The following is a 14,057-nucleotide window of genomic DNA, read 5'->3' as shown; positions in this document are numbered from 1 at the left end:
ATGCAACCACAAGTAAGAAGGACGGGACACAAGCCTTGTGTCCCGTCCTTCTTACTTGTGGTTGCATGTGATTGCGCTGTAACAATTTTTATGTCAAGTATGCAATTAATCATGCACAAATCCATTCATCAACACAAGGCTAAAATCGCTGTGCAAATAACCCATATTGCCACAGACACCTCTCCACACGCCAGTTACAAGCACTCTCGTGCGTTACCCTTCTGAGCGCTTCATCGCTAAAGCCCCTAGGCATTACTCATCGCATCGCCATTAGAAGAGCGCCAGCAACGGCTCGCTGATGGCGAGACAGCGCGTGTCCCTCGTGCAAGCGCACACGGCAGCGCCCGAGTCCCCCCGTTCAATGAGAACTCACGGCGTCGCTCCTGGTCTTTGGGGCGCGTGAAAGTGTGTATGGTGTGGAGACGCGGTTCACTGTTGATAGGCTCCTGTTAATTCTGCTTGCAAATTGCGTGAAGGTGCCTTAGGCTTGAGTTCCCATGCACAAGTTCGCCCACAATAAACCAGTTTGTTTAGTGTGCTTCATTGAAGAGTGCTAGATTTCTGGTGGAGGTGCGGGGTATGATTTTGAGTCCCCAGTTCGTAAGAGAGCGGAGCACCGACCCTCAGCGATTGGAATCCAGAGAACTGACTCCAGTACACCAGCGCACAAGCCGCTGCCTCCGAGGAGACCCGCCCGAGTTCGGACTGCGTGTTGCTGCAGCAGTGCAGGCAACAGCTACCAGCGACGGTGCAACCATGTTGGCATCGCCTCAGCTCATCGTGTACCCACCACACACGTCCGAGTACTTCCATGGCGATACGTTCGTAGATGTGGAAGACTGGTGAGAACACTTCGAGCGAGTCGCAGATTTCAACGGCAGGGACAAGGCAAGCAAGCTTCGCAACGTGTGCTTCGCGTTAGAAGAGTCAGCGAACACATGAATTATGAAGACGTAAATCATGAAGCGGCGCTATCTTCATGGGAAGAATTTCTGAGACAGTTGCTTGCCACGTATGCCAGCACCGATCGGCGAGAGAAGGCAGAGCAAGCTCTCCTAGCCAGAAACCAGCGCACTAACGAAAGTGCTCTTAACTGACATGTGAAGAGCGTTCTGCGGCATTACATGGCAATATTACACGAACTCTAAGCAGCAAGTACTATGTATTTTCACCCATCAGCTTACTTAATGAACCGACATCCCTAAATGCCTAACAGGTCCCTCCGTTTGACGTACTCTTGGAAAATTTGTTGCACAAGGACCAAGAACAGCGGATGCCCTGTTGCACGAAGTGCACGAACAGCGCACAAATCGAAAAAACCGCGCGAGCGCTTCCGAAACTCCGTGCGTACACATGACACACGCACGAACTCGACGTCTGCCGAGTTCGAAGCCACGCAGCGCGGAGACCGGCACCAGTCACAAACAGAAAAAAAAAATAGTGACTGCCTAGAGTAACGGGATATTTTAGGCCAAGGGGATGCACGACTCACGAGCGCAGTACCCACTAGTGAGTTATACATAGTATACGCGGTATCCGATCACGAACTACAGAAACCATAACGAGGACAAAGCTTTAGAAGCAGCGAAAGATATTGCAAGCATTCCGAGGCGCCGAAGAAAATCGAATTCGGCCGTCTCATATTGGACACAAAGTTCCTCTTAAGACCATGAAATACCAGTCACGTGGGATAAAAGGGACCAAAATACAATCGAAGCTGAATCGCAAGTGATAACAGCACGGTGTGGTTCACACGATATTCTACGAGTGCGCTGTAGGCCAGGGCACGGAAATACGCTGGCACTTCACCGCATGTCTTGCGCTACCATACTCGCGATGAACATTAACAAAGAGCCCGTTTGTCAGTTCTCTTGTCTGAAACATTCTTGCTAAACGGAAGAGTGAAATACCACAGTGAGTGGCGTCTAGAGGATATTGGCAATGTGCGCAGAATTGGCATTCCCACCTTTCTTTGCATCCTGCAAAACCTGCTAGTTTCACGTATGACGGCCGGTCCCGATGGCAGGCACCCAAAAGCAACATTTCGTCTCTAATTTTCATCTGAATACTGTTCTTAACGCCTTAATTACAACGTCCCTGAAAAGTCGCCTCACATAGCCTCGGCGACATGACAATGAGCTTGAAGAGCGAATTAGTGCCCTCCACTCGGCGCTCTCGAATGAAAAAATCAGCTGCTCTCGAAATTAAAATCACACAAACAAATCGCTCCACATGCAGTGTCAAGGAAGATAACAAAGCACAATACTTATTTGACAAAGGACAGCGCGACCGAAAACAGTGAGAAACACACGACTGCTCACACGAGTACAATTGCGGAACTATGCACAGACCGCTTTCCCACGGCAGCCTTCGCCACACGCTTGGTCATGTGACCGATGTGACGACTAAAACCCCTTAAACTTTGTAAAGTAGTGCCACGCTTTGAAGAATGCCGCCTCCTCCTCGCGCGCTCTGGTCGAGGCCGACGCCGCGTCGCTATTGGCCTAATAGCATCACGTGGGCCGTCGCGCCGTGCATCAGCGCCATTTTCGCTCGAGAAGTGTTTACGGAGTGGCGAGGAGCGCATGTTGGCGCCGTTGCTACGCTCGAGCAGTGTAGGCGGCGCCACGGTCGAGGAGGTAGCGTGAAAGAGAAGAGAAACAAGGAGGAGTGAAGGCGGAGGAGGAGAGTGTCGCTACTTTACGAAGTTTAAGGGGTTTTAGTGACGACGGTATCGCATCGCCACCTTGCGTAAGGTTGGATTGTGTTGACACGCGGTTGAAGCGCCGCGGTGTGAGCGCTTGGTATGCGTGTCGGCATGTCGTGCGCGTTGTGCGTTTATGTGCATCGACTGTGAATTATGTCACGCAGAACCAGACGCCACCCTCTCTTCCGTTGTTCTTTCGCGCGCTGGCTGGCTTGCTCGGTATGCCACTCTGTCTCAAACCAGAGCAGTGAGCTGACCGTTCCCGTTGTGCATTTCGCAGGCCTTTCATTTCGGACGCTGTCAGTGCCGCATCATTGTGGTTAGACGATCGGCGCGTCTGACCATGCGGGATCGCACCAAGCTATGCGCTCAAGCGTGCCGAGACCACACCATTGAGTCCCATGAATATTAAAGCGAATAGCTTACTGTCTCTGGCTGTTTTTATGCTTGTTAAGAGGTCAGTGGTTGGTCGTAAGTAGTGTTGATGTGCGAGGAACACATTCGTTCGTTATTTTGCTTTCTCGCCAACTATATTTCGCCCGCTCTCTCTCGTTCTTTCGTTAGCTCGCTCGTTCGGGCTATTCGCTTGTACTGACATTCATCGACGTTTGTTTCTGCACATTATTTTTGTATACATTGTGCACACAGTAGAATTCACCGCAACACTTTCTGCAGAGCACCGTTCCGACAGTAACGGATGTACCGATGCATTCCTTCGGTGCCATCGAAAGTGATGTTCGCTCTTTAACTCGATCCCTTTATTCATGCGTAATATAGAATAAGCCTTATGAATGCACCGCATGAGAATGCTTACAAAATGTAATAGGGGAAAGATTAACATGTCATCGGTAAAATACACCTCATTGTGTAAGAAACTAAAAAATAGTAACGCGTAAAAAGTAAACAAATCAATTAGGTCGGGCACTGCACTCAGTGTGTAGAAGCTCTTCGAATTTTTCTGCGTATCTTTCAGTGTCTATGTGCGATGGCAAGTTGTTCCATTCTACGATAGTGCGTGGTATGAATATATTTGCAAAACGATGAGAGTGACATATCGATCGTTTCACATTTGCACTAGTGGTCATGACAAAAAAATTAGTGCAGGGCACTGAAAGAAATCGTCAGAAAGAATCTAATGATAACAAAGTTTATGAAAAAGCCAAAGCTATCGAACTAGAGGATTCGCTGTCAGAATCAGCACTAACGCCCGCATGGTCTACTCAGTGGCAGCGCTCCTCCGAAGTCGATGTGGAGCCATTGTCCGCGTCACAAAGAGCGGCTTCAATGTTACTGCACTCGCGCACCGTTCCTTCGCGGCTTGTTGCGGTGTCAACTTCGTTTGCAATCGTTCGTCTCTTCTGACGGGAGGTCAACACCACAAACGGCTTCTTTTTCCTATCCGAACTCAGGCTCATACAGGGCGAATACAGCGGCAATTGACACGAGTGCCGCGTGATAAATGGAGAATCCTCCCGCCAAGAACGGCGCCGTCGAAAACCCAGCTCGCTAACTGAACAGTTACGGCCAGACATATGAAAACGTTTTCGAAACGTATTCACCTCTCGTTTTTAAGCTATCTTACTTGCGACGTCTTTAATGCGTCGAGTTTGGTCAAAAACCTGTTTGAAACGTTGAATCCATTAATACGACGTTTTGAAGACTGTGTGCACCTGGGTTGTATTGTGAGAGCCAGGGCAAAGCGATTATTTGTGTCTTTCCCAACCTTATTTCAAGACCAGCTTTTCGAATACGTTTTGTGCAGGATCGTCAATTTTTTAAACGCGCGAAGGGTAGAATTAAGCCATATCTGATTGATCGCAGACGGCCTTGCTGTAGCTTAAAGGAGGAATATAACATTCCTAACTTGCTAGCATGTGGGTCTGAAGCGTTCCCGGTAAGGGGCCCGTTCATCCATTTCTTTCTTCTCATCAGCTCTGGTATAAGCGGTGTCCAAACCTGTAGAAATGCTTGGACACCTAGCCGCTGCCAATGCCGCTTGTTTTAATTACGCGCGGCTCAAAACCATATTGTTCTGGCGGCCCATCTCGCCACTCTGGGTATTTGCCCGGGAGCGAAAGTTTCGGTATCTAAGCAAACGATGGCCAGAAAACGACCGCGAAAGAAAGGGCCAGAGGCAGGAATAAGCGACATTAAGCGGACGGATGTATCTCCGCGAATACGCGACTCGGTGCTTCCCGGTAAGCGCTGAAACGTTTTCTGTTTCTTCCTTTTTTTTCACACACGGTTTAAGTGCTGTTCAAATTCGCCGAAAATATATCGTGTACCTATCCGCGTTCATGGCTGCATGCGTACGTGAGATTCCGGAACCCCGATCGATGTTAGGACCATTGAGAACTGACGCTATATTGTCACGGCTCACTTGAGACAAAGGCGGAGAGCAGTATTTAATCTAGACAATTAGAACAAGCGTTCAGTTTAGACTTCTTCTTGTCTAACACCCTCGCTTGCACACACGAGGTCGTCTTCATCGTCAACTTTGTTGGGCACAGATGGCGTCGCGGCATTTGCGCCCCTCCAGAAGGAGCATCGTCCCGATGCCCGGCGGGTAGCATCCGGCGTCCAGCAAACCAGAGAGTGTCCATGCCATTCAGAAAAATAAGGTTTCATGCGCACCACGTGCACAGTCTCAGACAGGTCCTGACAGCGCCTCGAGCAGGATGGGCTGTCAGTAACGACTTCATAGTTGACGTCGCTAAGGCGTCGTAGAACCTTGTACGGTCCGAAGTATCGGCGCAGAAGTTTCTCCGCGAGGCCTCGGCGGCGTACTGGAGCCCAAACCCAGACTCTTTGGCCGGGCTGGTAGACGACGCATCGATGGTGTTGATTGTAACGTCGGACATCACGGTCTTGTTGTATAGCTATGCGAACGCGCGCGAGCTATCTTGCTTCTTCGGCGCGCTCTGTAAAATCTGCGGCGTCAGTCTCGGAATCGCTGGAAGTTTGAGGAAGAATAGCATCCAGCATTGTAGTCACTTCTCGACGGTGTAGGAGACTGAATGGTGTCATTCTTGTAGTTTTTTGCCGAGCCGTATTATAAGCAAACGTTACGTAGGGTAATATTTGGTCCCAGTTCTTGTGTTCCACATCGACATACACGCACAGCATGTCTGCGAGAGTGTTGTTGAGGCGCTCCGTATAAGTCCATTGCTTTGCGGGTGATAGGCTGTCGTCCTTCTGTGTGCCGTGCCACTGAGGGTGAGTACAGTTCGCAAAAGTTCAGCCGTGAACGTGGTTCCCCTGTCGGTTACAATGACCGCTGGAGCACCGTGCCTCAGGACGACGTTTTCGATGAAGAACTGTGTGGCCTCGGCTGCTGTGCTGTTAGGAAGTGCCTTGGTTTCAGCATATCGCATGAGGTAATCTGTCGCGACTATGATCCACTTATTTCCGGCAGCAGATATTGGGAATGGGCCCAAAAGGTCCATGCCAATTTGTGCAAACGGCGTTTCCGGCACTGGAACGGGATGTAATAGTCCGGTAGGTTTCGTAGGTGGCACTTTTCGTCGCTGACAGTCAAGGCACGTTCGAACGTAGTGCTTCACCTATGCTGTGAGCCGTAGCCATTCTGCGTAGGCAGAATGATGACAGGTGCCTTGAGAAGAAACAATCTGGGCTTGTTTGTGGTGCGGCCTTCTAAGAAATCAATTAATGACGCGCGCTCCTGGTCCTCTTGCTGTTGTTGAGAGATGGTGGCCGCATCAACAACTCCTAAAAAGCCTGCGGATTCATCTTCATCTCCGCCTGACGACTCGATCGGCGATCTGGAAAGGCAGTCAGCGTCTAAGTGCTGCCTTCCCGATTTATAGACCACTGTCATGTCGTACTCTTGAAGCCGTAGGCTCCAGCATGCCAAACGTGCAGATGGATCTTTCATGTTGGTCAACCAACAGAGAGAATGGTGGTCACTTATAACTTGAAATGGGCGGCCGTATATGTACGGGCGGAACTTGGTAACTGCCCATACTACAGCCAAGCATTCCTTCTCTGTGGTGGAGTAGTTCGACTCGGCACGTGACAATGTTCTACTCGCGTAAGCGATGACTCGCTCAGCGCCGTCTTGCCGCTGAACAAGGACAGCGCCAAGACCTCCCACGAAACACGCAAGCAGCTATTTGATGTCTAAAAGATGTCTTGAACGGCTAATTCAAAAGCCTAGTAGCTGTCTTGATCAAGACATTTTGTAGCCATGGACGTCTAGAAGTACTTCAGTAAGCCCTGCTAACGTTACGCTAAAAGTTGGCTAATGGACAGCTTGACGAGAACAACTGAAGACTTTTATTAGACATTCCCTCAAATTTTTGCAGCAGCTGTTACAGTAACACGACGTTTGCCCACAGTTACAATTTATTTTAAACGAGGCATGGACATCAGAAAAAAAAAGTTTATATTGTCGGATAGAGTGATGCACATGTAGTTTTTCCAGATGTGAACCATGGGAATAGTGTAGCACAACCTCATTGGTCAATTAGTGCTTTTTAATTAGACCAATCAATTGAATGCCGCCTGTCAGAATTATTTTGCAAATAAAACAAGATCTGTATTGTATGATATCATTCCAATGTTCACCCATTGACCTAAACAAGAACATCTCTGCGTGAAACATGTCATTATTGACAAAACTTCGCCCTGCTGGGTCTCCACCAAATTGAAATAGCTTCTAGCAAAGAAAAATTGTCAGTGATGCTGCAGTTCAGGCAAGAATTACATCCTGGTTTCAGCTACAGGGGGCACAATAGCATTACACCAGTATACGAAACAGAACACTGTGCTGCAATGAGTTAAGAAATAAAGGATAGTACACATCTGGAAAAACACTCTGCGAACCACTCTAACTAGCAATATAAATATATTTTTTCTGATGTCCATGCTTCATTTAAAAGTAAATTGTAACTTACTTTGTGGGTGCCTCTTGTAAGTAACGCCACATGCTTGCACAGCATCACGCAGAAATAATGGCCAGTTCTTCGGCATATCATCCATTAGTGAATTCCTTGTACGTTGCATGTTACCAGAACTGAAAGATAAATCATAATATTCTGTTATTTTTTTTCATAAACTGTACGATGAGCTTTTCATGCATAAAAGATGATTGCAAGCGAAAATGCAGCAAGACATCAACTTCACACCATGTCCCATACTCATACTTTATTACCTAATAAATTAGAAAAGACGCAGAAAGTGTAATCAACAAGAGTGACAAATAGCAGCAAAGGTGATTATGGATAAATCTTGAAGATGATTGCCGCCGCTGCCAGAGTAGGCCAGCCTTCGTAGGAGAGCACTTGCTGCCCACAAAAGCTTGCTGTTACAGGCCACGCGTGACGGTTCTTGTAGACATAGGCAAGCAATACCTGCACAGAAGAGGAAAAAGAAGGCGAGGGAGGAAATGGGAATATTGAAATTGGCACTTCAATTAGTAATATGTGCTAAGTAAGAAGTTTGCTCACATTAAAAATAAATTTAGGCACTCCTTTCTCTTAAATTATGGGTATCTTAAGGTATGTATGCGATGATGTTAAAATGACTAGTACATTTCCTATCATAAGAAGCCAACAAACACTGACACCAAGGACAACATAGGGGAAATTACTTGTGCTTAATAAACGAAATAAACGATAAATTAATGGAAATTAAAGTGGATGAAAGAACACCTTGCAGCAGGTGGTAACCGAACCCACAACCTTCGCATTTCGCGTGCTATGCTCTACCAATTGAGCTACAGCGGCATCGTTCTCCCGTCCACTTTCTTGGGTATTTATGTGTTCTAGTAGAACCCTGGGAGTGCTAGCCAGCGCCACAACTTGGAGACCTTGTTCCTGCCATATAGTCATTAAGTTGCATAGCAGAGTCAACCTTTAAATTATCATATAGTGTTTTGTGGCTAAAAATCGACTTACCAACCTGTCAAACAAGTCTGAGAAGCTTCCTGCAAAATATAATCAGCTTAAAACAGTAATTCACTCTGCAGGTAAATGATGTACTAACTTAATTAAAAAGTTAAATAGCATTTTAAATTGTTAAACTAAAAGCAAGTTTGACATTTTGCACTGCCTAGCTGTTGCCTTCTTTTCAAACTTAAACATGACACAGTACAGAGTAAGCAGGTAGCATGCAAAGGAGGACTGGTGATAAAGTAGTGTTCCAAAGCAACACTCCTAGCTGGATCAATCACTTTTGTTGATATATTTTCATGTGACCCTAATTGGTTTAGGGCAATACCTCACACAAATGATGCAACACCTTGGATGATGCGTCACACAAAATTGAAAGTATCTCACGATGTGATCAAACGATAACATTGCCCACTGTCTTGGAAGTGTTAACATGCTGTTTGCGCAAGAAAGTGCAAAGTGATTCATATAGGTAGCAAATTCATCAGTGCATCTATAGCCTCAGGTAATTCTGCGAATCTATGTTGACTCGCAATTGAGAAGCCACTGCACACAAAAAGGTGTATTCAAGTAATGGTCCATGTTGAATAATTTCCCACCTAGTGAAAAGGCAAATGTGGCAGGCTAATGGGCTAGGGCAAATAGATTGCTAAATTCTGATAACACCTCCAATGATATTATTCAAATAGGTGATAAAAAACAGCGCAGGTAAAATTGCAGCTATGACGAAATTTTAAAAGCACCTCTGCAAACTACTGGAACCCTGAGCATCATGCCTGTTCTACACGCACATATGTTGCAGCGCAATCTACATCTCTGACGCAGGCGCCTCCACACATCACTTTGTGATCTCCTCACAATAAGGTTAAAAAACAGTCTGGCACAAGCTACCTGATGATTCATTTTGCAAGCGCCAGCCAAGTGCTGATGGTGGTAGAGCGAAATTGAAGTTTGTCCTTGTATGGAAGCCTCGGCCCATGTTTTATCAATTCTAGCGGCAAAGCGCACCTTTTACAGCACACATAAATCTTAAATTAGACTGCTTGCTGATGCTGTACGGTAAATTCCTGTAAAGAAACTAAATCACACAGAAAACATTTAGAATACCAAACTAATCAAATACTGGCTTGAATACATTTGTGCATTAGGGAAGCAAGGTGTAATGTACACTGTTGTAGCAAATTTTTACTCATTTATGGTATACTTGTATGACACAGCAGAGTTAATTTTTAAGTTCTTACATAGCAATGACTACCTACAGGTACATTTTGTAAGGCTTAGGGAAACTAATTATTAGTAGAACTGTGTATGTACACTGGCACTGAGAAATTGGTTATAATAGCGGCAGCTTATAATGGACCAGTGCAAAAAAATGCCCGTTTGTGAGACACCAACTAGCTATTTTACCACGAAGCACTCCCTGGCCTTAACCCATATAAAAAGCACTGGGAGGACCAGAGAGGGTACAGTACATTGGCTTACACTGATCATGATGAGGTCCCGTCATCCAGCTAGCGCCAAGGTACAATAAGGATGTCCAGCCGTCTATAGAGTGAAAGAAACAAAGTAAGATAGCATCAAGTCAGTTGAAAGGCAGATTTGCAATTACAACTAAGGTGACCCAGTCACAGTCATTCAATAATAAATGCCAAGTTGTCGTGTTTTCACTCCCAGATGAAGCACCTACTAGGTTAAAGGTTTTGCTGCTTATTTAGAAGAAAACACAAGTGGAATTTGTACATCAGCAGACGATTTAATTTGGAATTGTATAGATGAAGTAAACACTGCAGTTATATTTTTGTTTTGCTATAAAGTGGGAACGCTACAAACTGCATAGTCACTGACACATACGCGCGCACACGCAAGAACAAAAGGACAAAAAATAGGGCGAGTTCAGTCTGGTTCAGCATTACAGCCAGCGCGTCGTCTTCGAATGCACTCCTTCGGTAGGTTCGTGCTACGTTAACCACAAAGACTAACAAGCAGGGCAAAGTTCTGACTGGTGTTGAGGAAGTCGTGGAGCGCGGTAGTGCTGAACGGCTGAACACAAGCAGAACCCTCGTATAAAAGTGATGACGAAAACTCGCAGGGCAGAAGAGCCCATCTATCAAGAATTGTCGCGGGTAACATCTAAAAATATTCACATTTTGACGAAAAACGAAGTGCAATGTATTTCACTTACCGGAAAAAGTGTTATCCGAACGTGCGACGTACGTACAAAGACACACCGAGACACGAAGGCGGCGAACGCAGATCCCGCCATTGTGGTAGTAAGCCGTCGGCGAAAACAGGCAATACAGCCGATGTCACGAAGCACTGATGTAAAACACACGGCAAACAGCATCAGCACAGCTAAATGACTCCAGTTAATATCCAGTATAAATGTACAGAACGGCTTAGAATGACGCACAACTGGCATAACGAACCCACGTACGAGACATTGCGGGCGGCAGTGGCCGTTTTTTCAAACTTCCTGCCTCCCAGTGTTTTCAGCACAGAATGAGATATCCGACCAATTTGGATTATGCCGCCGAAGTGATCGCAGCGCGGTGGCTCTGCGACACCGCTGTGCAACGCCGGCGTTTCGCTCCTGCTGCTGTCAGTATACCTGCTGCGCGAGCATAGAATGGTTTCCAGGCGTCGTGTGCTCGCCCCGTATGGAAAACAATAACACGCCCTTGATTGTTGAAGTTCTGGTGTGAAATTATTTAACATTAAAGCCAATTAACTTATGTTGCTTCCAGCGAGTTCGATGTGTCTGTGGCGTTTTTTATTCGCTAACGCCGACGGCCGACGGTAACCGCACTTTAACACGTAGTTTGGCATTTTATGCACTTTTAGACAAAAAGATCTAGAAAAGTTCTTGAGTTAGACATTCTGAATGTGTTTACCAAAATAGACTCTAGTGACACCAGTAGTGGGTTTTGCCGCAGATAGAATATGTACTAGCATATTCCAAGTGCTGAGGTTATGTTTAGAAGAAATTCTATTTTCAGTCTTATCATAGACCAAGACGTCTATAGCCGTTTGTAGCCGTTTCAAGAAGTTTTTAAGAGGTTCTGTGTTTCGTGGGCTACGTTACTGGCATCGGTGTGGGTCATTGTCGGCGCATCCATGTCAAAGTGGGCAAGAACAGGCGGAGTTTGTAGACGGTGCTGCAACTCGTTAAATGCCGCCTCCTGCTCCTCGCCTCACACAAACGTGACATCTTCTCTGGTTAAGCAGGTGAGCGGTGAGGCGATGCGTGCAAAACCCGCAATAAATCGCCGGTAATATGCGCATAGGCCCAGGAAGCGTCTGACTGCCTTTTTGTCTGTAGGCCTTGAAAACTTTGCGACGACTGCGATTTTCTCAGGATCAGGTTTGACACCTGTGAGACTTACTACGTGGCCCAACAACTGTAGTTCTTCATAGCCAAAGTGGCACTTTTCAGGTTTTAAGGTAAGCCCAGCGGACCGTATGGCTTGAAGAACTGACCGTAGCCGTCTGAGATGTTCATCAAATGTGGCAGAATAAACAATGACATCGTCTAGGTAGACTAAGCAAGTATTCCACTTAAGGTCTGAGAGAACAGTATCCATTAGTCTTTGGAATGTGGTTGAAGCGGAACACAAACTAAAAGGAGAACTTTGAATTCATAGAGCCCATCAGGCGTTATAAAAGCAGTCTTTTCGCGATCCCGCTTATCGACCTCTATTTGCCAGTATCTACTTTTTAAGTCCATCGATGAGAAGTACCGTGCATGCCGTAACCTGTCGAGGGAATTGTCGATGCGTGGTAAGGGATACACATCCTTTTTTGTAACCCGATTGAGCTTGCGATAATCGATACAAAACCGCAGGCTACCATCCTTCTTCTTAACGAGTACCACGGGCGATGCCCAAGGGATTTTTGACGGCTGGATAATATCATCTAGCATTTTCTTGACTTGCTGCTGTATTGCTTCACGCTCTTTCTCAGCCACGCGATACGGATGCTGTCGGATGGGTATTGCTCTTTCCTCCGTAATGATGCGGTGTTTCGTCAGTGGTGTTTGACGCACTCGGGACGTTGTAGAGAACCAGTCCTTAAAATCGTCGAGCAGTTCCCTGAGACTTTGTTTCTGTTGCGGCGCTAAACCTGGGTCAACGTCGACGACGGGTGCATGTGGCATCGTATCGGTGGTCGATTCCTCTTTTACAGCAAAGCAGTGTTGAACGTGGTCAATTTCATCAAAGTATGCCACAGCGGTGCCTTTACTGATTCCGGCGTACATTGGTGAAATCTGTCAGAAGTACCTCTGTGCGACCACCGATTAGGCTGACGATACCGCGAGCGATGGCAACACCTTGATGGAACAGAAGTGCAGTTAGTTGTTCGGCTACACCGTCCTTGTTAAACTGTTCTCCGCAACTGACGGAGACAAGACTGCATGATAGTGGTGGTATGCAGACGTCGTCGTCGGCGACACGTAACGATCTACGTTGGCGCTCTTCGTCGTGGCTCATCTCTGTACTAGTTGACAAGGTTATCTCGCCCTCCCGTATGTTAACCAAGGCACCATACTCCCGCAAGAAGTCCATTCCAAGGATGAGTGACCTGCAGCACTCTTTTAAAATCATAAAAGTGGCGACAAAAGCTGTATTTCCTATCTGGAGTCGTGCAGTACATTTTCCTGTAGGTGTCATTATCTGGCCCCCGGCATTTCGAATATAAGGGCCCGTCCATTGCGTTTTGACTTTCTTAAGCCGGTCTGCCAACTGCTCACTCATTATCGAAAAGTCTGCGCCAGTATCAACTAAAGCTGTCACGTCGTGCCCATCAATCGTCGGCACTCACAAATTCGTCGGCGTTCCGTTTCTCCGGGTTGCTCTGCTCGTTTCTCTGTAATGTTGGGGGACTTTCGGTGGTTCGACGACTTGCAACCTTCCCCCCGGAGGTCGCCGATTTCAGTTTGCCCGCCGTGGGCTTGGAGAGCGGCCTCTCACCACGTCGGCGAAACTGCGACGGTTCGGCGAAGAATAACGCAACGGAGACGGCGAGCGCAACCGGAGGTTAGCTGGGCTGCCTTGTTCCCGACTGACACTGTCGTCGAAGCGTCGATGTCTCTCTGGAAACTGTCGCGGAGTGGCAGGCAACATTTCCTGGATGCCACCCTGGCGATGAGGGCAAAAACGATAAATGTGCCCTGGTTCACCACATTCAAAACACAATGGTCGGCGATCAGCAGTGCGCCATACGTCGGTCCTGCGAAGCTGGGGTCGCCTGAAGTGCTCCCTCTGTATCCAGGCAGCAATAGGTGGCCGCTGGTGGTACTGCTGTACCGGCACGGTAGGAAGCGGGCGACGGACAGCGTCTGCTTAGCTATATGCGCGTGGCTCGAAGCGCAGCCCGAAGCGCGGCTCGGGACACGGTTCAGGGAGTGGCTCAGGAGATGCCAATTAATGCTTGCCGAATTT

The 14,057-nt window shown here is 47.2% G+C and overlaps 1 long non-coding RNA gene across 1 annotated transcript; it reads right to left on the bottom strand.

Annotated features, from left to right (window-relative positions):
* Positions 1-7,867: 7,867 nt before the first annotated feature.
* Positions 7,868-11,337, bottom strand: LOC129384435 (uncharacterized). The gene is made up of 3 exons (XR_008612154.2): positions 10,802-11,337; positions 9,511-10,164; positions 7,868-8,079 (listed from the first exon to the last, which is right to left on the bottom strand). It is a non-coding gene; the product is annotated as an uncharacterized lncRNA (long non-coding RNA).
* Positions 11,338-14,057: the final 2,720 nt, after the last annotated feature.

Source organism: Dermacentor andersoni, chromosome 9 (genome assembly GCF_023375885.2).
Source record: "Dermacentor andersoni chromosome 9, qqDerAnde1_hic_scaffold, whole genome shotgun sequence".
In the NCBI taxonomy this organism is placed as follows: domain Eukaryota; kingdom Metazoa; phylum Arthropoda; class Arachnida; order Ixodida; family Ixodidae; genus Dermacentor; species Dermacentor andersoni.
The sequence above is the reverse complement of the archived record's forward strand: the minus strand, read 5'-3'. Positions and strand labels throughout refer to the sequence as shown.